Below are 26,759 nucleotides of genomic sequence, written 5' to 3' on the forward strand. Positions count from 1 at the left end.
ATTTTTCTGACAAAAGATGGTGAAACAGTTTGGTAAGATCTAGTAATTCTAATGTTGGAGCTATTACCATGGCTTACTTTAAATCATAAAAAGCCTGTGCTTCTTTCTCGCCCCATTCTATTCTCTCACTATTAACTCTCCCGCCCACACCACCCCCACCCCGTAACCACCGCCCCACTCCCTGCTAGATTTTTGATTTGAATGAACAATTTATACTATACTGGCTTAAAACTGCTGCAGACTTCAACACACAAAGATCCACCCTGTTTGGGACAGAATGGGTTAATTCTCTGCTTGTTTCAAAAGGAGCGGAGTAGATTTTTTCAAATGGACGTCAGGGCATCATCACATTTTCTTTGCAAACATTCAAAAACTCCACACTGACTCACTTCTCAGAAACTAATTCTAAACTTAACAAGAAGTTTTAACTCAGATTAATCAAAAACAAGATTTATCCTACACTTTATCCAGTGTACACAATAAGAAGTCTCACAACGCCAGAGAAGGTGTTACAGGCTAATAGGTCGGAGGAAATAGATGTTCGGAGGGAGGCTGTTCTAGCAGTTTTAAATAAACTGAAGGTCGATAAGTCCCCTGGGCCTGATGAAATGTATCCTAGGATTCTTTGGGAGGCAAGGGATGAGATTGCAGAGCCTTTGGCTTTGATCTTTGGGTCCTCGCTGTCCACGGGGATGGTGCCAGAGGACTGGAGAGTGGCGAATGTTGTTCCTCTGTTTAAGAAAGGGAATAGAAATGACCCTGGTAATTATAGACCGGTTAGTCTTACTTCGGTGGTTGGTAAATTGATGGAAAAGGTCCTTAGGGATGGGATTTACGACCATTTAGAAACATGCGGATTAATCTGGGATAGTCAGCACGGATTCGTGAAGGGCAAGTCGTGCCTCACAAATTTGATTGAATTTTTTGAGGAGGGAACTAAGTGTGTTGATGAAGGTAGGGCAGTTGATGTCATATACATGGATTTTAGTAAAGCGTTTGATAAGGTCCCCCATGGTCGGCTTATGATGAAAGTGAGGAGGTGTGGGATAGAGGGAAAGTTGGCCGATTGGATAGGTAACTGGCTGTCTGATCGAAGACAGAGGGTGGTGGTCAATGGAAAATTTTCGGATTGGAGGCAGGTTGCTAGCGGAGTGCCGCAGGGATCAGTGCTTGGTCCTCTGCTCTTTGTGATTTTTATTAATGACTTAGAGGAGGGGGCTGAAGGGTGGATCAGTAAATTTGCTGATGACACCAAGATTGGTGGAGTAGTGGATGAGGTGGAGCGCTGTTGTAGGCTGCAAAGAGACATAGATAGGATGCAAAGCTGGGCTGAAAAATGGCAAATGGAGTTTAACCCTGATAAATGTGAGGTGATTCATTTTGGTAGGACTAATTTAAATGTGGATTACAGGGTCAAAGGTAGAGTTCTGAAGACTGTGGAGGAACAGAGAGATCTTGGGGTCCATATCCACAGATCTCTAAAGGTTGCCACTCAAGTGGATAGAGCTGTGAAGAAGGCCTATAGTGTGTTAGCTTTTATTAACAGGGGGTTGGAGTTAAGAGCCGTGGGGTTATGCTGCAACTGTACAGGACCTTGGTGAGACCACATTTGGAATATTGTGTGCAGTTCTGGTCACCTCACCATAAGAAGGATGTGGAAGGGCTGGAAAGAGTGCAGAGGAGATTTACCAGGATGCTGCCTGGTTTGGAGGGTAGGTCTTATGAGGAAAGGTTGAGGGATCTAGGGCTGTTCTCTCTGGAGCGGAGGAGGCTGAGGGGAGACTTAATGGAGGTTTATAAAATGATGAAGGGGATAGATAGAGTGAACGTTCAAAGACTATTTCCTCGGGTGGATGGAGCTATTACAAGGGGGCATAACTATAGGGTTCGTGGTGGGAGATACAGGAAGGATATCAGAGGTAGGTTCTTTACGCAGAGAGTGGTTGGGGTGTGGAATGGACTGCCTGCAGTGATAGTGGAGTCAGACACTTTAGGAACATTTAAGCGGTTATTGGATAGGCACATGGAGCACACCAGGATGATAGGGAGTGCGATAGCTTGATCTTGGTTTCAGATAAAGCTCGGCACAACATCGTGGGCTGAAGGGCCTGTTCTGTGCTGTACTGTTCTATGTTCTGTGTTCTAACACCAGATTAAAGTCCACCAGGTTTATTTGGAATTTGGACGAATGATACATCATTATGCTGGATGGTGAGATGGTTGAACACCCCAGTCCAACGCCAACATTTCCACATCATGTTCTCCAATGTAAACTTTAAATTTACATTGTTTAATTATTTCTACAACACTGTTTCCAGCCTTGGAACGATACAAAATCAAATCAACTGTTGAAATGGTTAATTCTCCTTACAACTTTTCAGACGTTGCGTAACACCTTTTCGAGATTGATGCAGTTTTTAAAAATTTCCTTTTCCAAAATGACAGATCTCTATCGAATTTTTATCCTTTCTGTTGAAAATGATCGTGGCCACCGGCCATTTCCAAGATCAAGGAATTTCAAGAATTTGTATGCATTCCACTCTTTTTGATCTTAATTCTGCATCAATTTCATCACGATACAACTTTTCCGCTCTGAGTTCCAAATTTTTAAAAACTGCATCAATCTCTAAAAGGTGTTACGCAACGTCTGAAAAGTTGTAAGGAGAATTAACCATTTCAACAGTTGATTTGATTTTGTATCGTTCCGAGGCTGGAAACAGTGTTGTAGAAATAATTAAACAATGTAAATTTAAAGTTTACATTGGAGAACATGATGTGGAAATGTTGGCGTTGGACTAGGGTGTTCAACCATCTCACCATCCAGCATAATGATGTATCATTCGTCCAAATTCCAAATAAACCTGGTGGACTTTAATCTGGTGTTGTGAGACTTCTTATTGTGTACACTGGATAAAGTGTCGGATAAATGTGATACCCTACAGAGCCTCATGATGGCGCTGTTGACTATACACTCCCTCGCTTTAATAAAAGCAAATTACGACGGATGCTGGCATCTGAAACCAGAAAAGAAAATGCTGGAAAATCTCAGAAGGTCGGGTCGCAGCTGTAAGGAGAGAAAAGAGCTGACGTTTCGAATCCTGGTGACCCGTTGTCAAATCTGTCAATTGTCAATCTCTTTCTTTAATACCGATTTCACTGTCTATCTTAATTTCGGCTATATCTCTGATTTTTTTCACTTTTCTTTCCAATTCCTCAGACTTTCTCAGAATTTCTCTTGGTTGGAGCCCTCAGCCCCTGCTAAGGACAATAATAACAACTACCTTTATCCCCCAACTATTCTACTAGGTTCTTTTCACTGAGTTTTCCTCTTTTAATGCAAAACTTAAATTCTAATGCCTCAACTCTCCCACCCTCCCTGGCAATTTTGAACACCTCAGCTGACCGCCACCCACCCCTCCAAGTGGTCTGAGCCTTACATTCTAGCTTTTAGCTCTGCTTGGTGAACAGTACCAGGATTCTGTCCCTGGCCTTTCGGATTGAGCACATCCCACCAATTTACCTCTTCCCCCTCCTGCGCGGCACTCTCTCTGGGCTCCGCTCACAGTCAGGTAGTGAAATTTCATTATCACCATCTCCGCTTTAAGTGCGGTTTCTTTTACTCAGTGCCACTGCCTTTGTGACCCCAAATACATTTGTTATGTCAACTTACAGATCCGACGACTTGGCACATTTCTCCTTCTCACTAACTCAGGTGGTAATGTAAAAATACTCACCCTCGGGAGGCACGACCAGCCGTCAGAGTCTTGTGACTCTATCCCATCACTCATCATCAAAGAGACTATCTCTGGGGTACCCGAGGTGTCCAGTACTGTCAGGAAAACTCAGACAATACAAGACTCATGAGGCCAGTGTTTCTGAACCAAATACATAATTTTATTAATCCAGCAACTGCTAGGAGATTATCAGAGGGTCGAGGTAGCTCTCAGGTGGAGCAGCCTGACATCTCCAAGAGATCAATTATAGGTTTTCTTATGAATCATTACCTGACACCTTACATTACCTTACATTCGCTTCAAATCAATCATCTTTAATATACACATATCAATAATAATCCATGCCATGCACCTCAGCTAATTGCATCTCACCATCCAGCATAATGATATCTCATTCGTCCATTAAATCTGGATGCTACCTCCTATCTCGGCTAAAGTCACTTCCCCATTTCCACATTATCCTCGATGCTCACTGTAGGGGTCAAAGTGAATGTTCCCACTGGATCATTGACAAACTGGACAACACCTGATCCCGCGTCTGGCCACATTTCCATCCTAAATCTAGACAATGAATACACCTAATCTGAAAGTTGCAATATGTGTTCTCAGATAGGAATGTCCTGATATGAATTTTGCAAACTACTGGATTCCCAGGACATTGGCTCTGAACTACTCACTTATACCATCATACCTTGCAATAACTTAGCTTCAGCTAAAGTGAACAACAATTCATACAATACTTAAATTACATTCAAAATATCAGCATATATGTTTTCCATCATAATTACTTGTTTAATCCTCTTACTGCATTCACATGTATGCAACCTATTCTCTTGTTAGCTTACAATCTTATTTTAAGAATCATTTAACTCCTTGCTCGTAATTCTGTCAGTGCCTTAAGGTTTACTGTCTAAAAACCTTACCAACTGGTTAAAAATTTCCCACATCACGGAATAAATACTGATGAGTTGGATATGAATGCAATGGGCATGATTAAGGAGTTTGTAGATGTGTTGGCTATGTGATATTGAAGAAGAAAACTGCAGACTGCAGAATGATACAAATGGACTGGTCAGGTGGTGGGACTACGGTAAATAGAATTCACCCTAGAGTGAAGTAATGTATTTGGGGAAGGCTAACAAGACAAAGGGGGACAATAAATTGTCGGAGCTGAGAAGGACAGAGGGACCTTGGAATCCTTGTCCACAGATCCCTGGAGGTGGGGGGTAGATTTGTCAAACAGCCACAAGAGGTACTTTCTTTATTAGCTGATGTACAGGATATAAAAACGGGATGTTGTGCTGAAACAAACATGGCTGGATCCCGAGCTGGAGAACTGTGTTCAGTTCTAATCACAACACTATATGATTGCTCCAGCTGGGGTACGTTTTGGAAAGGATTTTTGGGACTTCAAAGTTTCATGTATTAAGCTTTCACGAGTGAATGAAAGCAGAATGTTTAATCAGCAGTACTAATTGAAGACAATCCCTTAAAATGTCAATTGCAGCTGACACCAGGGAATTTGCCACCTTTCACAGCTTCAGGAACCCAGACATAAAAACATTGACACCTGCAGCTCGAAGTACTCACCATTTTAAATCCAATTGAACTTTCACGCTCTCAGTTTACAGGGGGGAAACATTTGTGCACAGCCTTGAGACTTATCTGCTTAGAAACTGAATCGGAAACAACAGAAATATCATATTTTACTGTCAGGCGTGGCTTAGTTACCACTCTCATCTCTGAATCAGGAGGTTGTGGATTCAAGAATTGTGAACACCGAGGCTGATACGCCAGTGCCACACTGAACGAGTACTGCACTATCAGATGTAACTTCTTTCAGATGAGTCCGTGTGGAGGTTGCATGTTCTCCCATGTCTGCGTGGGTTTCTTCCGGTGCTGCTCCAGTTTCCTCCCACTGACAAAGATGCGCAAATTGGATGGATTGGCCATGTATAATTGTCCTTAGCATCCAAAATTGTATAGGTTGGGGGATTAGCCACGACAAATGCGTGGGCTTACAGGGATAAGGCCAGGAGCAGCGGTGAGTCTGGGTAAAATGCTTTTTCAGAGAGTAGGTGCAAACACAGTGGGATGAACGGCCCCCTACTGCACTGTAGAGATTCTATGGGAATCTAAGGTCCCAACTGCCCTCTCAAGTCAGTACAAAAGATCCCATGATACAATGTTGTAGAAGAGTGGGGAGTTATCTCTGATTTCCTGGCCAATGTGGATCCACAATCAACGTCACAAAAACAGATTATCTGGTCATTATCGCATTGCTGTTTGTGGGAGCTTGCTGTGCACTAATGGTGAAGGTTCATCCAGGCGCGAAACATTGACTCTATTCTCTCTCCACAGAAGCCGTCAGACCTGCTGGGTTTTTCCAGCATTTTCTGTTTTTGTTCCTGTCAGTGTTTTATTGCAGGCTGACGAAAGATCAGACACCTGCAATGCTACTTTGTTATTCTCTCTCTCCACAGGTGCTGACCGATCTGCAGAATATTTCAGTATTTCTTCTTTTATTTCAGATATTCAACATCCACAGTGTTTTGATTTTTGATTTTTGCAGCTGATGCTCACTAGTCCAGAAACACAGACGGACACATTAAGTATTGGTTTACACTGGGGTGGCTGTTGAATATGGAAATCGATCCGTGTCCTCGTGTAAGTTTGTATCAGTTTGTGCTCGAGTGTTGATGGAGGTGGATCTGTTGGGTTTAACACTGGGTGTTTCTGAGTACAGTCCGATCCAATAAAGTCGAATGTGTGAAGGAAGGTAGACTCAGGTGGAGATTAGGTTGTTAAATGGAGAAAATCCCAAATATTTAGCTTGTTTTAAGAACAGGGATCTTTGCAAACCTTGCTACAAAACATACCATAGAAGAGGAAGTAGGCCATTCAACCCCTTGTGCGTGCCCACCTTCCAATAAAATCATGGCTGACATGTTTACTTTGAATGCCACATTCCGATCTACGACTGATATTCTTTGATTCCCTTCCCCAACCAGAATCTATCGACCTATGCCATAAAAGTATTCAGTGATTCACTTTCACCACTTTCTGAGGAGGAGTTTCAAAGTCGAACAATACTCTGAGGAAAGAAGAATCTAATCTCTGTTCGATAAGCACGGCCCCTAATTTTAAAACAGTGCCGCCCAGTTCTGGACTCACCGATAGAAGAGGAAACATTCCTTCAACGTTCACTTTGTCCGTAAGATTCAGGATCCGATGTACTTAATTCAAGCTCAGCCCTTACTCTTCTAACTCCAGTAAAAACAAGTCCAGCCTTTCTAATTTATCCATGATCTGTTTGCACTCATGGAAATACTCCGAAGCCTACAGTAAGAGTCTTCTACACAATATATTGGTCAATGTCACCGTGGGCTGAAAGGTTTTCTCCCTCAATGGGTTTATAACTTCCAGTTCACAGGTAGTGTAATAGTTCCCATAGAAACACAGTTATGTATCAATTTCATGAACTCAGAAACCTGACTGCAGTTTGCAGCAAAGCAATGCTGTTTGGCGTGGTCACTATTATCATGCAGGTAACATGGCATCGTATTTGTGCACAGAAAACCTCCCACAAATAGCAATGTGATAATGGCCAGATGATCTGTTTCTGTGATTGTGAGATTCATGTTGACCAGGGCATCAGCAATAACTTCCCTGCTCTTCTGACACAGTGTCATGGGATCCTTTCTGCAGACCTGAGAGGTTTAGCTCATCTGAATGATGGTAGCTCTGACAATGCAGCACTCCCTCACTACTGCACTGGAGTGTCAGCCTCAGTGCTCATGTCTCTGAAGTGAGACGTAAACCCACAACATTGTGACTCAGAGACCAGACTGCTAATTAAGTCACGGCTGAAAATAACGTTCATTTCTGTTCTATTGGATTCACTTTCGAAGGGGATAAGTTCCAAGGCTGTGCACAGAATGGTATGCAGGGAACCTCTTTTTGACCGGCTAATCACCTTCTGCAACGCACTGAAATTCTTCCCAACCTCCGGTCCCTTCCCACTCTGAAATTCCTCTCTCCCTCTGACACGTTCCTCGCCCAAAGAAACTGTTCCCCTCTCCCATCCCTCCTCCCTCTGCATCTACTAAATGTCCAGGCACTCTGAAACCCTCTTTATGACACACAATAAAACACCCTCTCCAGCAAACAGAGCACGTGCCTGTCCCGACAAACCCTTTCCCGATTCACAATAATCCATCCGAAAACATTTAAACATGTCCCTAAACAGCAGAGACTTTCCTCACATAAGTTAACTTTTCCCCTCCCCGAATCCCCTTTCCATCCACTCAACCCTTCCCCGCCGATCTGAACCCCCTGCACCACCCCCTGAATTTGGTTCGCAGCTTCTGAACCACTTCATCAGCTGCTGAAGTCTGCTTCAACCGTTGCTCTGCTCCGGCAGCCTTGTCCGCCTGCTGAACCTCTTCCCCTCCCTCTGAAACTCTTCCCCATCTCATGAATCACTTCCAGCTCGAGCCAGTTTCCCATAATCTTCAACCACTTCCGCAAATCATTCTCCACATCGCCGTATTTGGGAAATAAGTTAAACTGTGAATGGTCAGAGTGCTGACACTGTGGGACTCCTGTATGGTCTCAGTCCATTCCTGAATGTGTTATTCTGAACTTTCAATGTTTCCCTGCATTGGCCTCCCCTTCCCACTTCCTGGAATTCCCCCATCTGTTCCCAGCCTCATTCTACCCCACACAACTTGTTTACAGACACCCTGATCCAAAAGACAAACAAGACAGGGATATGAAGCAGTGATCAATGCAGGAAGTTTTATTTCTGATTACAGCCCATTATTCAGATAGCAGTAATACAGGGTCAAGAGCTAGGGGAGTGAACAAAGTAAATAAGCTGTTTCCCAGGAGTGAACGTTTCATTCAGTGAGAGCATGAAGATATCGAGCTGCTGGGAATCCCTCAGTGGATCTTTCATCTTTATCTTCCCCAAATTGGAAATGACTGTTGATTTTCCATAAGGATCTTTTGGATATCGACCTTCTCACGATGCATTGACCTAGTCTTGTCGATGTTCCCCAAGCTCCCTAAAAGGAAAAGAAAGTATGAAGAGTGAATTCATTGCTGATTCTGCAGATGGAGGGAGAACAATGAGAAAACATAAAACCGTGTCACCTTCCTCTCTTAGTGAACTCGTTTATTCCTATCTTGACTCCTTTCTCACTCCCCTTGTCCCTTCCAACTTACTCTCATGATTCAGTCACATCAACAATATCCAGTTTCCCAACCCCAACCTCCTCAACCGATTGGATGTCTTTTGATTGATTTATTATTTGATACAGACAAAGCATACCGTTCATAGAGTACATAGAGGAGAAGGAAAGGATAGGGTGCATAATGCAATGCAGTTACAAATAGGGTGAAGAGATCAGCTTAATATATGAGAGGATGATTCCAAAGTCTGATGGCACCAGGGAAGAAGCTGTTCTTGATTCAGTCGGTACTTGTTTTCAGACGTTTGTACTTTTTCCCAACAGAAGAAGGTGGAAGAGAGTATGTCAGGGTGTGTGGGATCTTTTATTATGCTGGCTACTTCCCCGAGGCATCGGGAAATGTAGACAGAGTCAATGATGGGAGGCTGATTTGCGTGATGGACTGGGCTTTGTTCACAACCCTTTGTAGTTTCTTGTGGTCTTGGTAAGAGCAGAAGACAAACCAAGTTGTGGTACATCCGGAAAGGATGCATTCTATGGTGCATCTGTAAAAATTGATGAGAGTCATAGTGGACATGACAAATTTCCTTGGCCTTCTGAGTAGAGGCAGTGGTGTGCTTTCTACCATGGGCGTGGAGGGACCAGGAAAGATTGTTCGTGATATGAACAGATAGAAACTTGAAACTCTCGACCATCTCCACTTCATCACTGTTGATGTAGACAGGGACATGACCTCCACTATGCTTCCTGAAGTCAATGACTATCTCCTTCGTTTTACTGACATTGAGGATGTCCAATCCCTCTATACCTTTGCACCCCTCAAGGAGGTTCTGAGGACTCTCCACTTTTATGTTGAACAAGGCCTGAATAATCCCAATTTACTCCCACTCTCCTCTGCCTGGCTGAACTTTTTCTGTCACTAAATAATTCAAAGAGACACAAATGAGACGTTGCTGCACCTGAAAGGAGTGTTTGGACAATGAAGAGATCAAGGGGCAGGTGTTGCATGGGAAGGTGCCAGGCAAAGGGGATGGAGAGTTGGGTACAATGGAGGAGTGGACCAGTGTGTTGTGGAGGGAGCAGTCCCTACGGAATGCTGACACGGGTGCAAGGGGAAAACGTGCTTCGGGGTAGCAACATACTGGAGTTGGTGGAAATGGCAGAGGATGATTCTTTGAATGTGGAAGCTGGTGGAGTGAAAAGTGAGGAAAGGAGGCACTGTGTCATGTTCTGGAAAGAAGGGCAAGGGGTGAGGGCAGAGATGTGGGAGATGGATCAGTCACGGCTTTGTGACCTGTCGAGCACAGTGGGGCGAACCTCGGTTCAGGATCAAAAAAGTGCTATTTTCAAACATGACTGTCGGAACAAATTCTCAATTCCCCAATTAGGGAAAGCATCCTCCCTGCATCTATTCTGGCCAGCCCCATCAGAATTTTATACATTCCAATCATTTCCTCTCATTCTTCTAAACTCTAGTGAATATAGGCCCATTTAAATCAATCTCTCCTCATAGCACAGTCCCACGAACCCCAGTAACATCCTAGCGAACCTCCACTGCACCCCCTTTATTTCAAATATATCCTTTCTGAGGTGGGGAGACCAAAACTCGTCTGGTTTCATCCTAACAGAACCCACACGCCCATGTGGCCATTGTCCCTTGTTATTCAGATTTGCTCCCACTGAGCACTGACCTCTGTTTTCCTCTTAACAAATTCTGATACCTACCTTTTCCAAAAACACTCTTCAGTCCCTAATGTCACCATTAACATTCCCTTTGTCTTATGTCCATGACATCTTAGTCAATCTCTCCTTAGCTCCAACATATCACCAACTTTCCATTCTGCTCCTCCCCCAGTCACCCAACCCCCACAAGTCTATAATTCATCAAATGTCTTTCACTTTTCAGTTCTATGGTGGGATAAGATGGACTTGTTAACTGTGTTTCTGTCTTCCCAGATGCAGTCAGACCTGCTGAAACTTCCCAGCATTTTCTGCTTTTATCTCAGATTTCCAGCATCCGCAGCATTTTGCTTTTATTATAAGCAGAGCCTGTCAGTCTCACTGGGACAGACTCTGGACCACACAGCAGTATCAGATCTTATGTATTTAACAAAATCCCACAGCTTCCCCTCTGCCTCCAACTCCCTGTCCTGTACAGACTCAGTCTTTCCCTCCCTCTCCCTGGCCTGTACAGACTCACTCTTTCCCTCTCTCTCCCTGGCCTGTACAGACTCACTCACTCCCAGAGAAGTTCAGGGTGGTTTCCTCAGAATGAACCCCACCTGCCATCTAAGACAGAGAGAAGAAAGATCTGATATTTATATAGAAAATATTCCCATCAGCTGAAAGACCTGAAAATTTTCACAAGCCAGAGACAGTTTCTGAAGATCCAACACTGTTATCTAGGAATCACTGCAGCCAATCAGCTCACAGCAAAGTGACACAAACAGCCAATGAGATTTGACAGCTGGAGAGAGCTTCTGGTCATGTTTGTGGAGACAGTGATCTTGGTCCTGGACACAGAGAACTCTCAGCTCCTCTCAGAATATCCCAGATATTCCCTATCCCAGGAACAGGCAAACGGGGTCACTGTATAATGTTTCATCCAAAACCTGATATCGACAACAGTGCAGCACTCCCACAGTGGTGGGCTGTATGTACTGGAGTGGGACATCAACCCCCAACAGTGCAGCACTTCATCATGTAATGAAAAGGCAATACCTGTTTGGGGACTGCTTCCACAGACACCTCCAATGTCGCTCCCAATTCACCATTCTTCACCTGGGAGACTGGACAGTGAATGTGTGGGGAAAGGGACTGAAGGAGCTCCTCCTGATCCTGTCCAGAGACCACTCCATCTGACGAAGGAGCAGTGCTCCGAAAGCTTATGGTATTTGCTACCAAATAAACCTGTTGGACTTTAACCTGGTGTTGTGAGACTTCTTACTGTGCTTACCCCAGTCCAACGCCGGCATCTCCACATCCTGTCCTTGTACACAGTCCATACTCTCGCACTCTGCAGCAAGTAGCAGCGATTGGGAGCAGCAACTGTGAATTCCCCTTCTGTAATACCTGGATACCAAGGCCAATTACAGAGTCTCTCATCTGGATCAATGCTCCGGCTGTGATCCAATATCTCGCCCCGACTAGTAATTTATGTTTCCATTTTGGGTTTGTTTGGATCAGCACACAATACCCAACATCCACTCGACCCACTCAGATCATGACTAAACCATCAGTGATTTACAGGTGGAGCTGCTTCCTACTAAACCCACCAAGCTTCCTACGAATCTGACAATCATCATTGCTTAACAAATCAAACAATGACATTGAAAAGGAATAAAATATGTAAAAATTAAGCTAAGAAATGGCTCCTGAGAGAGCAGAGATATTTACAGACCTGTACGACCAGAGCCATCACCTGGCTTCGCTCCGGTTGGATTGGGCTGAATCAGCACCTGAATAACCAGAATGAAAAGCAGTCCCTTCATCATCGCAGGTGGAGTTTCTCTGCGTCAGGGTCAGAATGTAATTGTGGAATTGCTCTGTATCTAATCTTGGAGTGGTTGCTGCTTTTACAATCACAATACAGGGAGTGTCTCTGCTTTCTGCTGATATCATTGGAAAAGGGTTTCCCTTTCTGCTGCCTCCTTATTTCCATAATTGTAACACCTTGCTGAACACAACCTGAGCTGTTGGTTTGCTGAACACATTGAATAGGCCCAGCAGAGTCTGAGTGGCTGCTGCTCCAGATAATGACAACAGCTTTGCTTTGTCTCTTTATAATCTTCTACAGCTCTATCAGATCTCACCTCACTTCACTTTGATACAAGAACAGATGTTTGCCAGACCTGCTGAGTTTATCCAGAATTTTGTTTCTATTTCAGATTTCCAGTATCTTGCTTTTATTGTAACAGTATTCTATTTGTAGCCTGACTACTGCTGTATATAGGGTGAAGGAGACCCAGCTTCTCAACCTTTCCCCTCACCTGAGCTGTGGTGATCCTCAGGTTAACTTCCCACCAGTCACTGCCTATGGTCATCTGGGATTATGATGACTTTATAGGTTGACTATAACTTACTAGCTTTTGGACTCAATATTGCTAAATATGAAACCCAACTTCATATCTTCTCTAAGTGATACTTTCAGTATATCCTGCCACCTTCAAAAATACAAATAGCATAATTTGCCTGCTCACTACATAGAGCAGTGTCATCCTGCCTGTATTTTCTCTCTCCCTCTTTCTTCTATCAAAAAAAATCACAGCACACATCTCTGTATTAACCTTTATCTACTTCTTGTATGTAGATCCCATTAGTCTGTCTCTCTTCTGTCTGTCCATTCCATTAGTCTATCACTATCCTCTTCTTTATCCATTCCACTAAACTATATGTATCCTGCTCAGTTGATTGCTATCATTCTGTCTGATTTCCACATCTCCAATGCACAGACATCTTCTCACATACCTGTCACTGCTCTGTACATTGCATTGAAGTAACTGAGGAGTAAGAGGGCATTAGACAGATGGAAACGGAGTGCACAGAGACAGAGAGGATTTCAGACAGTGGGAAATAAATAATGATATAGTGCGAGTGAAAGCGAGAACAACAGGTGAAGATTCGATCAGAAAGTGGGAACGAAGAATGGCAAAGGGAGAGTAATACAAGGAAGGCAAGAAATAGAGAATGCAGAAGAAAGTGGTTAAAAATGGATGAGGAGAAACAGAGATTTAAAAGAGAGAAGTTGAGAAAGTGAGAGATAATAAGGTGGGCAAGATACTGTCAGAAAGAGGGAAATAACTGATATATAGAGATGAGTATCCTAATGCTCGCTTCTGGACTCATCCACCAGAAGAAATAGATTTTCTCCATCAATTCTATCTAATGTTTACCCACATTACATATTTCAAAACACCAGCCTGCAAGCTGCTGTAATGAACAGGATACAAGGCTAGTCTACACAATGGGTCCTCACAATGTAACCCTTTTAGTTTCAGTATTATTTTGGTAAATCTGAGCTGCGTGTACAAAATATCCAGATTCTCAGTTTGATCTTCTTTAACATTGACAATTATATGCCCATTACTATTTTAAATCTCTCACTAACTTTTTAATTAGTTCTTTGAATGTTTTATCCACATGCTTAGTTTACATTCTTTAATTTGTCCCTTTATTTATCCGTGCAACTTCATTATTGCTATCCTGCTCTATATCATCAGAAGTCTATTGAACATCTTTTTAAATATTCTCCACTGCTGTTCAATTCCTATTTTCATCAATATTCCCTGCACTCCGCTTCCAGTCTTTAGTGGGTTGTAGAATGACTTCATTTTGAGTTCTGCAACTTGGCTGGAATCCACATTCCCCGGGACACCTGTGTGTTATATTGAAATATGCTCAGCAGAACAGCAGCAAATACTTGACAAATATTCAAATATTGAAGCAGGTTGTGCGATCTGAACAGACTATCCAGTTACAGAGTTAACCAGTTAAAATAACACACAAGAGCCAAATATTTACAGGTTAGAACACATTATAGACCTATGAAGTTTAAAGCTTTATTTTTGTTAGTCACAAGTAACAGCTTCAATGAGGTTACCGTGAAATTCTCCTAGTCGCCACAGTTCGGTGCCAATTCAGGTGAATACACCTAACCAGCATGTCTTTCGGAATGTGGGAGGAAACCAGAGCACCCGGAGGAACCCACGCAGACACAGGGAGAACATGCAAATGCCACACAGACAGTGACCCAAGCCGGGAATCGAACCCAGGTCTCTGGCGCTGTGAGGCAGCAGTGTTACCGTGTTATAGGTTTGCATCAAAATATGACTCGATTTGGCCAGACTTTCAATCCTGTGCTGCCATCCAATACTATATTGGCTGATTTAATTGCTTAATCCCACATTTCTCAATAAAATTCGCATCTAAAAAGCAATCACTCTCTTCCTGAATATAATGTATGACCTTTCACAGACCTCAGTGAGAGAAAATTCCAAAGATTCAACATCATTCGAATGAAGAAATTTCTTCTCCTCTTAGTCCTAAATGATTGAAGCTGAATATGAGAGGATGTCCCTGAGCTCCAGACACAGCAGCAGCAGATATTTTCAAGATTTCTGATCACACAAAACTAGGTGAAACTGTGAATGGTGAGGAGAAGATTAAGACAATTTAGACAAGTTCAGCGAATGATCAAATACAAAGCAAATGCAGGATAACATGGATACATGTGAAATTATCCAGTTTGGTATGAAAAATGTATTATTTAAGTTGTGATAGATTGGGAAATATTGATGTACAATGGAACCTGGGCACCCTTGTTTAAGGTTATTCATTAGTGCCACAAGTAGGCAATGAAGTGACTGTGAAAATCCCCGAGTCACCACACCGCAGCGCCAGTTCGGGTACACTGAGGGAGAAATGACCAATGCACCTAACCAGCCCATCTTTTGACTGTGGGAGGAAACTGCAGCACCCGGAGGAAACACACGCAGGGTGAACGTGCTGACTCTGCACAGACAGTGACCCAAGCCGGGAATTAAACCCGGGTTCCTGCCGCTGCGAGGCACACCAGTTACTGAAAGCAAGCATACAGGTGCAGCAAGCGGTTAGGAAGAAAAATGGCATTCTGGCCTTTAGTGCAAAAGGATTTGAGTTCAGGAGCAAGATGTCATACTGCAGCGGTAGAGGACCTTGGTGTGACCACACCTGGAGTGTCGGGTGCCATTTTGGTCTCCTTACATGAGAAAGGATAAACTTACCGGAAAGGGAGTGCAGCGAATGTTCATCAGTCTGATTCCTGGGATGACGGGATTGTCATTGGAGGAGAGAGAGTTTTTCAACTGAGTCTGAATTCACTGAAGTTTATAAGAACGTGAAGGAATCATATTGAAACATTTAAAATTCTGATAGGCTTGGATGGACTTGATGCTGGGATGACTTTTCCTCTGGTTGGAGGGTCTAGAACATGGGGTCACAGTCTTGGGATAGTGGATAGACCATTTAGGGCTGAGGTGAAGTCAGATTTCTTCACTGAGAGGATGGTGAACCTGTGCAATTCTCTACCTCAGAAAGCTATGTCGGCTTAACCACTGAATATATTTAAGAAGAAAATAGATTTTTTGACACTAAGGGCATCAACGAGTTTGGACGAGCACAGGAATATAGCGTTGAGATAGAGTATCAACCATGATCATATTGAATGGTATAGCAGGTTCAAGGGGGTGAATGGTCTGTTCCTGCTCCTGTTTTGTGTGTCTTCATTAAGGAGTGATCATGTCACTGGAGAATGAAGTTTAATAGAGTGAGTTGAGGAATGTGGCTGGGTGAGATGAGGAGACTCTGCATCCATCTTCAGAATTAAATGTATTTTTCCATTAGATTCTGAGCAAAAGTGACTGATGGAAACCGGCAGAATTAGGACAGTGAAAGAGAGACAAAGAGACATTTTTAGCAAGAGAATAAGTGAGTGTGAATGTGGTGACTTTGACAATTATATTTCCATTTTCTATTATAAATCTCTCACTATCTTTTTACCAATTTTTCAAATGTTACAAATCTACCTGGTCAAAATGGCAGCCAAGTCACTATCCAATGTTTCGGTCATTTCATTGGCATTACCTGTGTCTTTATCTGGTGTATACTTTAGTGAGCATGTCCCTGCCCTGATATACCTTTTGCTATTTAACTGTCTGGATAATATTTTACTATTCTTTTTCACATTCTTCCACTATTTAAAATGTGCTACTCCTCTTTGTCTTCCTAATATATTTACCTTTTTTTCCAGATGACTCAATTTTGCTTTTCCTCATCCTCCTCTTTATTGTCAATGTGTTTAGTTTCATATCCCTTGCTTTAACTCTAACTCTTATCCCTTTATTCATTAATGAGATGTAATAGTTCGTTTGCTCTTTTTGATCAGAGTATATTGAGCAAACCTTTAAAATATTCTTAACTGCTGTTCTATCTGCTTCACTGCAGTTCTATCCCTACTTTCATCAATATCCCCTCTACTTTGTTTCCAATATTTGATGAGCTGTAGAATGTCTTTATTTTTGGCTATCTAACCTGGGTGGAATCCACATTGCCCGAAAAACCTGTTTGGAAATATGCGCAGGGGTTCAGGAGCATTTGCTTACCAAGTATTCAAGTATTTAAGGTGATTTTAAAACTGAACAAACTAATTTAGTTTGTTAAAATAAAAAAACACACACAAGGCCCAGAAGATTTACAGAGTGAACACATTACAGACATATGAACACAAGATTTTTATTTAAAAAGCTAGATTTGGCCATTCAGCCCTTCAAACTTTGCTGCCATTCAATACAATTAGACTGATCAAGTTCTTTAATTTGACTTTCCCAAACTAACCCCATATTTCTCAATTAACTTGGCATCTAAAAATCAATCACTCTGTTCTTGAATATAGTCAATGTCTGACCATACACTCATGAGCTCATGAGAGATAATTCCAAAGATTCAACATCTTTTGAGGGAAGAAATTTCTTCTCATTTTGGGACTAAATGACTGATGCTGAATATGAGAGGATGTCCCTGAGCTCCAGACACAACAGCAACAGATATTTCCAATATTTCTGATGACACAAAACGAGGTGGAATTATGAGTGGTGAGGAAGATGAAAAACGATCTCAAGATCATTTAGACAAGTGGGTGAATGGACAAATACATGGTAGATGCAATATAATGAGGATAAATGTGATGTTATCCACTGCAGTAGAAAAACATAAAGGTGGAGTATTATTTGTGATCAATTGGGAAATGTTCGTTTGCTGGGTCAAAATCCTGGAATTCCCTCCCTAATGGCATCATGGGTCAATCCACAGCACATGGACTGCAGTGATTCAAGAAGGCAGCTCACCATTACCTTCTCAAGGGCAACTAGGGATGGGCAATAAATGCTGGCCAGCCAGCAATGCCCATGTCCCACGAATGAATAAAAAAGGGACATGGGTGTCTTTGTACACTAATCACTGAAAGAAAGCATGCAAGTGCAGCAAGCAGTTAGGAAGGCAAATGGCATTTTGGCCTTCGTTGCAAAAGGATTTGGACATGTGATAGCGCTGGAAAGTGTTTTACCAGGACATTGCCTGGGCTGGAGTGTTTTAGTTCTGACAAGAGATTGGATAGATTGGGGTTGTTTTCCTTGGAGCAGACATGACTTAGATAATAGAATTATGAGGTGCATAGATAGAATAGACAGGAAGAAACGTTTCCCCTTGGTGGATGGATCATGACTAGGGGGCATACATTTAAGGCAAGGGGCAGAAGGTTCAGAGGGGATATGAATAAAAACTGTTTCACCCAAAGGATGTTGGGAGACTGAAACTCAGTGCCTGAAAGGGTGGTGAAGGCAGAGACTCTCATAATATTTAAGAAGTATTTAGATGTGCAGTTGCTAGGCCAATGCATACAAAGCTATGGACAGTGCTGAAAAAAAGATTAGAATAGTTCACATGGAGGAACAACGAACAGTACAGTACACGAACAGGCCCTTTGGCCCACCAAGTCTGTGCTGACACAGATGCCTCACTAATCTAACATTTTCTGGTCTCTACATGGTCCATATCCCTCCATTCCCTGCCTATTTATGTATCTATTCAAATATCTCTTGAACGTTGTTGCAGAATCTGCTTCCACCACCTCCTCCGGCAATGTGTTCCATCCTCTGTGTGAAAAACTTGCGCCTTACATCTCTTTTAAACTTTCCCCCTCTCACTTTCAACCTATGCCCCCGAATAATTGACCCATTGGCCCTGGGAAAAAGACTCTGACTATCCACTCTATCCAAGCCTGTCATAATCTTGCAAACCTCTTTCAGGTCTCCCCTCATCCTTCAATGAAAACAATCCAAGTTTGTTCAACCTTTCTTCATAGTACATATCCTCCAAACCAGGCAATATTCTTGTAAATCTCTGCTGCGCCCTTCCCAATGCATCAACACCCTTCCAGTAGTGTGGCGACCAGAATTATACACAATACTCCAAATGCGCCTGACCGAAATCTTATACAGCTGCAACATGATTTTCCAATTGCTATAATCAATGCCCCGACCAATGAAGACCAGCATGCCATATGCCTTCTTGACCATCCTGTCCACCTGAGTTGCCACCTTCAGGGAACTGTGAATCTGCATGCCTAGGTCCCTCTGAATGCTAATCTTTCTAAGGGCTCTACCATTTACTGTATGCTTTCCTTCTGCAATAGACCTTCCAAATTCATCTCCTCACATTTGTCCGGGTTAAATTCCATCTGCATTCTTTTGGCCCAAGTCTCCAGCCGATTTATGTCCCGCTGTATCCTCTGACGATCCTCCCTACTATTCGCTACTTCCCCAATTTTTGTATCACCTGCAAATTTACTCACCATACCACCAACATGTTCCTCCAAATTATTTATTTATATTACAAACAATAAAGGCCCCAGCACTGATCCTTGTGGAACACTGTTTGTCACAGACCTCCAGTTAGAAAAGTACCCTTTCACTGCTACTCTCTGCCTTCTATGCCCAAGCCAGTTTTGTACCCATTTTACCAGCTCACCTCAGATCCTACATGACTTCACCTTCTGCATCAGCCTCTTATGAGGAACCTTATCGAAGGCTTCACTAAAGTCCACGTATACAACATCCACTGCCCTGACCTGGTCAATCTTTTTTGTCACTTCTTCAAAGAACTCACTCATGTTTGTGAGATACGATCTCCCCTTCACAAAACCATGCCGCCTATCGCTAATAAGCCTATTCTCTTCCAGATGTGAGCACATCCTGTCCCTAAGAATCTTCTCCAATATTTTCCCCACCACTGATGTAAGGCTCACAGGCCTGTAATTTCCCAGATTGTTCTTCTGCCCTTCTTAAATAGAGGAACAATGTTAGCTACTCTCCAATTCTCTGGTACCTTACCCACGGCTAAAGAGGATACAAGGATTTTGGCCAAGGCCTCTGCAATTTCTTCCCTCGCCTCTCTCAGTATTCTGGGATAGACCTTATTTGGCCCTGGGGACTTGTTCACCTTAATATTTTTCAAAACCTCTAATACCTCCTCTCTTTTCATCTCAACACGTCCTAGAATGTCAACATCCTCCTTTCTGCACTCACCACCCACCACATCCTTCTCCTTTGTGAATACTGATGCAAAGTACTTGTTAAGGACCTCAGCCACCTCATCTGGCTCTACACACAAATTCCCTCCACTTGAGTGGACCTACCCTATCCTCTCCTTAGCTGCCGTCTTCATCCTTGTATACATATAAAAAGCCTTGGGATTCTCCTTAATCCAGCCTGCCAAGGACATTTCATGGCCCCTTTCTGCCCTCCTAAGTTCCTGTTTGATCTCTTTCTTGCTATCTTTGTATTCCTCAAAAGCCTTTTCCATTTTCAATTTTCTGAAATTGATATATGCCTGCTTCTTCTTTTTCATTAAGCTCACAATCTCTCTCGTCATCCAGGGTTCCCGAATCTTGCCATCTTCATCCTTTATTTGTACAGTGAGATATTCATCCTGAAATGTTAACAACTGACTTTTGAAAGATTCCCATATATCGGATGTGGATTTACCCTCAAACAGCCGCCCCCCGTCTACATTTCCTTGCTCCTGCCTAATACTGTCATAGTTAATCTTCCCCCAGTTTAGTACAGTCACTCAGGGACAACTGATACCCTTTTCTACAAATATCTTGAAGCTTGTAGAATTGTGGTCACTGTTCCCAAAATGGTCCCCCACTGTGACATCAATCACCTTACCAGGCTTGTTTCCCAGAACCAGGTATAAGATAGCCCCTTCCCGAGTTAGACTATCTGCATATTGCCACTAGGAGCACTCTTGAACACACTGACCAAACTCTGTCCCATCCAAGCCCCCTGGCACTAACGGAATCCCAGTCTACGTTGGTGAAGTTAAGATCGCCCATCACAACAAAGCTGTTGTTTTTACACCTTCCCATAATCTACTGACACATCAGTTCCTCCACTTCACACTGGCTGTTGGGAGGTCTGTAGTACAACCCCAACAGTGTGATTGCACCACTCCTGCTCCTGAGTTCTACCCATATGGCCTCACTGCATGATCCACCAAGGTATCCTCCCCCTGTTTGGCTGTGACATTCTCCCTAATCAGTAAAGCAACACCCCCACCTCTTCTGTCACCCTGTCTATCTCACCTGAAGCATCTAAATCCTAGAATGTTAAGCTGTCAGTCCAGCCCTTCTTTCATCCAAGTCACCATAATTGCCACAACATCCTAGTTCCATGTAATAATCCAAGCTTTAAGTTCATCCACCTGACCTGTCATATTCTTTGCGATAAAGCAAACAACCTCAGACCATCTGTCCTGTCATATTTTGTACATTCTCCCTGTGTTTTATTTCTCTTCGCTTTACTGGACCCATTCACTGGGTTCTCCACAGTCTCTGTACTCGGCACCGTGGCCCTTTTTGATTTTTGTCTTTGGTTTCTCTGCCTTCCACTTTTCCCTTTCCCTTTATTGCCTTTTGTTTCTGTCAGTTCCCATCCCCCTGCCACATTAGTTTAAATCCTCCCCAACAGCACTCGCAAACACTTCCCCGGGACATTGATTCCAGTCCTGCCCAGGTGCAGGCCGTCCAATTTGCACCTCCCCCAGAACTGCTTCCCAATGTCCCAGGAATTTGAATCCCTCCCTCTTACACCATCCCTCAAGCCATGCTTGCATCTTAGCTATCCTGATATTCCTACTCTCTCACGTGACACTGTAGCAATCCTGAGATTCCAACCTTTGAGGTCCTACTTTTAGTTGAACTCTGGGGTTGTGAACCTGTGGAATTCTTGCTCTTCAATGCTGTTTTATCTCTGTTTTTATCTATATCCCCTCAATTTCCTTTCCAATATTGGTGAGCAGTGGAATGACTTCATTTTGTGTTCTAGCTGGAATCCCTGAGAAACCTGTCTGTTGTTTTGAAATAAGCTCAGCAGAATAGTGACAAATACTTTCAGCATACTTTGAGTTCTGAACAAACTAATCCAGTTGCAGAGTTAACCTGTTAAAGTAAGAAAACACACAAGGCTCAGAAGATCTACAGAGCACGAGCTGCAAACCACTGATGGAGACTGACACATCCAAGACAGTGAAAGAGAAAGAGACATTTTTAACAAGAGGATGAAAAATGAGGGAGTGGGAATGTAGTATATAAAGAGAGGAGAGAGATCGGCTGAGACAGAGAAGTGAAAGCGAGAATGCCTGAGAGAAAATAGTTGCAGAAAGACATGATAGAGAGTGAGGATGTGACAGCGATAAAGAGACACAGAGAGACTCAGACAGACAATAAGGTCAGAGAGACACAATCAGGAGGAGAAAAATAAGAAGTGGTACAGAGATGAGAGGCTTTGCTGTGATTTTGAGAGATATTCAATCTTCTGCACTCCTTCATCAGAAGAATTAGTTTCTCTTTACCTCTCCTGTCTATTCCTTCAAAAATCTTAGGCACTGCAAAATGTGGTCTACTAACCAGCTATAATGAAGAGGTTACAAGACTGGTCTGTGTGTCAGTACTCGAGCAATTTGTCTACTTTTAATAACTTATGATCTTTAGATTTAGCGATGTCCCCGCCTTCATTTTTAAATGTCTTGATATCATCGGTTGCATTCTTGGACACACGCATCTCCATCAAGGACGGTCACCTCAGCACTTAGCTCTACCACAAGCCCACGGTTAATCTCATGATGCTCCACTTCTCCAGCTTCCACCCTAAACATGTTAAAGAAGCCATCCCCTATGGACACGCCCTCCGTATACACAGGATCTGCTCAGATGAGGAGGAACGCAACAGACATCCACAGACGCTGAAAGACACCTTCGTAAGAACGGGATATGACGCTTGACTCATTGATCAACAATTACGACGCGCCACAGCAAAAAGCCAAAAATCCGCATCGACCTCCTCAGAAGACAAACACAGGACATGACCGACAGAGTACCCTTCGCCGTCCAGTACTTCCCTGGAACGGAGAAACTACGACATCTTCTTTGGAGCTTTTAACATGTCATCGATGAAGACGAAAATCTCACCAAGGCCATCCCCACACCCCCACTACTCGACTTCAAACAACCACACAACCTCAAACAGACCATTGTTCGCAGCAAACTACCCAGCCTTCAGGAGAACTGCAACCACGACACCACACAACCCTGCCACAGCAACCTCTGCAAGATGCGCCGGCTCATCGACATGGAGACCACCATTACACGTGAGAACACCATCCACCAGGTACACAGTACATACTCATGTGACTCGGCTAAAGTTGGATACCTCATATGTTGCACTGAAGGATATCCTGAGGCATGGTAAATTGGAGAGACCATGCAGACGCTACGACAACGAATGAACGGACACTGCATGTCCAAATACCATTTGCCTTCTTTACTGCCTGCTGTACCTACTTGCTTACTCTCAGTGACTGATGCACAAGGTATCCAAGGTCTCGTTGAGTATCCACCTCTCTCAATTTACACGCAAATAATAAACTGCCTTCCTTTAATTCCTACCAAAGTGAATAATCTCAGATTTATCCACATTATACTGTATCTGCCATACAGATGTCCACACACTCAGCCTGTCCAAATCACGCTGAAACATCTCTGCATCCTTCTCACAGCTCACCCTCCCACCCAACTTTGCATCATCTGCAAATTTGGAGATAATACATTCAGTTTCCTCTTCCAAATCATTAATATATAATGTGAACAGTTGGGGTCCTAGCACAGATGCCTGTGGAACTTCACTGGTCTCTGACTGCCAATCAGAAAAAGACCCATTTATGCCAACTCTTTGAGTCCTATCTGCTAACCAAATTTCGATCCATCTCAAGACATTACCCGCAATCCCATGTGCTTTAACTTTACATAGTAGTCTGTTCTGTGAGACCTCGTCAAAAACCTTCTGAAAGTCTGAATAAACCACATCCACAGGTTCTCCTTGGTCAACTCTATGAGTTACATCCTCAAAAAATTCCAATAGATTTGTCAAGGATGATTTTCTATGCTGATTTTGTCTGATTATACCACTGCCTTCCTAATGTCGAATTATGAGATCCTTGATCAGAGACTCGAGCAACTTCCCCAGTACCGACATTAGGCTCACTGGTCTGTTTTCTTTCTTTCTCCCTTTTTGAATAGCGGGCTTACATTAGCTACCTTCCAATCTGTAGGAACTCTTCCAGAGTCCAAAATGTTTTGGAAAATAACCACCAATGGATCTACTATTTCCAGGGCCACTTCCTTAAGTAACTCTGGGATGAAGATTATCAGGACCTGGAGATTTATCCACCTTTAATACTATCAATTTTTCCACCTTTAACCCCCACAACTTGCCTGGATGTGCAAAATCTCACTAGCTGGCCTGTCTGGAGACAATACACATCTCTTTAACCTGTGCTTAATGCTCCCTCCACTCACATTGTCTGTACCTTTAAGACTTGATTAGCTGTAAAGACTCACATTCCTATCATTATTCATGTAAGTTGAGTTTGTGTCTTTGTGCCCTGTTTATGATCAGAACTTCCACCCACCTGTTCCGAAAGCTAGTGGCTTTTGCTATCAAATAAACCTGTTGGACATTAACCTGGTGTTGTTCGACTTCTAACTATAGACTGGACAGCCTAACGTCTGTAGTGGGTAAGTTTTTATAGGGTATTTCTGAGAGACAGAATGTACAGGCATTTTGAGAAGCAAAGACCGATTGGGGACAGTCAGCATGGCTTTTTGAGTGGAAAATCATGTCCCACGAATTTGATTTGAGTTTTTTGAAGGGGTAACCAAGAAGGTAGCTGAGGATAGTGCTGTTGACATTGTCTACATAAACTTTAGCAAGACCTTAATTGGATACAAAATTGGCTTGACAACAGGATGTAGAGCGCAGTTTTTCAAACTGGAGGCCTGTGATCCTCAGGGATCAGTGCAGGGTCCACTGTTAATTGTTATTCATATTAATGACTTGGATGAAAATTTATGGGGCATGGTTAGTAAGTTTGCAGATGACACCAAGTGGACAGTGCCTCGTGGACAGTGAAGAAGGTTATCTAGGATTGCAATGGGGTCTGGACCATTTGAGCCAGTGGGCCGATGAATGGTAGATGGAGTTTAATTTAGGTAAATGTGAGGTGATGTATTTTGGTAGATTGAATCAGGGCGGGACATTCTCAGTTAATGGTAGGCCGTTGGGGAGAGTTATGGAACAAAGAGATCCAGGACTACAGGTACATAGCTCCTTGAAAGTGGAATCACAGGTGGACAGGGTGGTAAAGAAGGCATTTGGCATGCTTGGTTTCATTGATCAGTACATTGAATGCAGGAGTTGGGATGTCTTGTTGAAGTTGTACAAGACATTAGTAAGGCCACACTTGGAATACTGTGTACAGTTCTGGTCACCCTATTATAGAAAGGATATTATTAAACTGGAAAGAGTGCAGAAAAGATTTACTAGGATACTATTGGGACTTGATGGTTTGAGTTATAAGGAGAGACTGGATAGACTCAGACTTTTTCCCCCTTGAATGTAGGAGGCTTAAGGGTGATCTTATAGAGGTCTATAAAATAATGAAGGACATAGATAAGGTATATAGTCAACATCTTTTTCCAAAGGTAGAGGAGTCTAAAACATAGATCATAGTTTTCAGGTGAGAGGGGAGATTTATAAAAGGGTCCAGAGGGGCAATTCTTTCACTCAGAGGGTGGTGAATGTCTGGAACAAGCTGCCAGAGGCAGTAGCAGAGGCAGGTACAATTTTGTCTTTTAAAAAGCATTTAGACAGTTACATTAAAAAAAAAGAAACGTAGTCATAATTGGGGATAGTGTAGTTAGGGGCATTGACACTGTTCTCTGTAACCAGGAATGAGAATCCCGAAGGTTGTGTCGCCTGCCTGGTGCTCGGGTTTGGGATATCTCATCTGGGCTGCAGAGGAACTTGAAGTGGGAGGGTAAAGATCCAGCTGTCGTGGTCCATGTAGGTACCAATGACATAGGTAGAACAGGAACAAAGGTTCTGCTAAGGGAGTATGAACAGCTTGGAGCTAAATTATAAAGCAAAACCAAAAAAAGGTAATAAACTCTGGATTACTACCTGAGCCACAAGCTAATTGGCACAGGGTCAATAAGATTAAGGAGGTAAATGCGTGGCTCAAAGATTAGTGTGGAACGGGGGAGGGTTCAGTTGTATGGAGAATTAGAAAATCAAAGTTAAAGGAGAGGGTAGAAGTGCAGGTTAATTTGAGGACTTTCAACTAGTTAAAGGAGCCGAGGGCTCAGGAGGGGTTAGTGAAGTTTCAAGACCACGTAATAGAGCAGAGAGTATAGAATCTATAGGAATCTAACCTCAGGCAGAGCAAAAAAAGGTGACAAGTATGAGAAGGGAGGTGGTCAATGCAGGACTGAGGGTGTTGTACCTAAATGCCCAAAGTATACAGAACAAGGTAAATGAGCTTGTTGCGCACATTGAAATTGGCCACTACGATGTTGTGGGCATCACAGAGACGTGGCTGCAAGGGGATCGGAGCTGGGATCTCAATATCCAGGGATATGTGTCCTATTGAAAGGACTGGCAGATGGGCAAAGGGGGCGGGGTTGCATTGTTCGTAAGGAATGAAGTTAAATCGATAACAAGAAGTGATATAGGATCAGAAGACATAGAATCTCTGTGGGTAGAGTTGAGGAATCGCAAAGATAAAAAGACCCTGATGGGAGTTATGTACAGGCCCCCTAGCAGTAGTCAGGATGTAGGGCAGAAAATAAATCAGGAGATAGAAAAGGCATATAAAAAAGGCAATATTACAATAATCATGG

General features: G+C 43.0%; 1 protein-coding gene across 10 annotated transcripts in view; it reads right to left on the reverse strand.

Moving 5' to 3' along the window:
* Positions 1 to 8,509: 8,509 nt before the first annotated feature.
* Positions 8,510 to 26,759, reverse strand: part of LOC144497090 (uncharacterized) — a 76,702-nt gene continuing 58,452 nt past the window's right edge. For 3 of the 10 annotated variants that reach the window (XM_078217852.1, XM_078217851.1, XM_078217850.1), the window contains one exon: positions 8,511 to 8,803. The gene's annotated coding sequence lies outside the window, so the exon portion shown is untranslated. Of the gene's footprint in view, positions 8,804 to 14,773; positions 15,070 to 26,759 lie in introns of those variants that run through there. The other 7 variants (XM_078217860.1, XM_078217858.1, XM_078217853.1 and 4 more) reach the window with 6 other exon arrangements.

Source organism: Mustelus asterias, chromosome 8 (assembly GCF_964213995.1).
Source record: "Mustelus asterias chromosome 8, sMusAst1.hap1.1, whole genome shotgun sequence".
NCBI classification, from domain to species: Eukaryota; Metazoa; Chordata; class Chondrichthyes; order Carcharhiniformes; family Triakidae; genus Mustelus; species Mustelus asterias.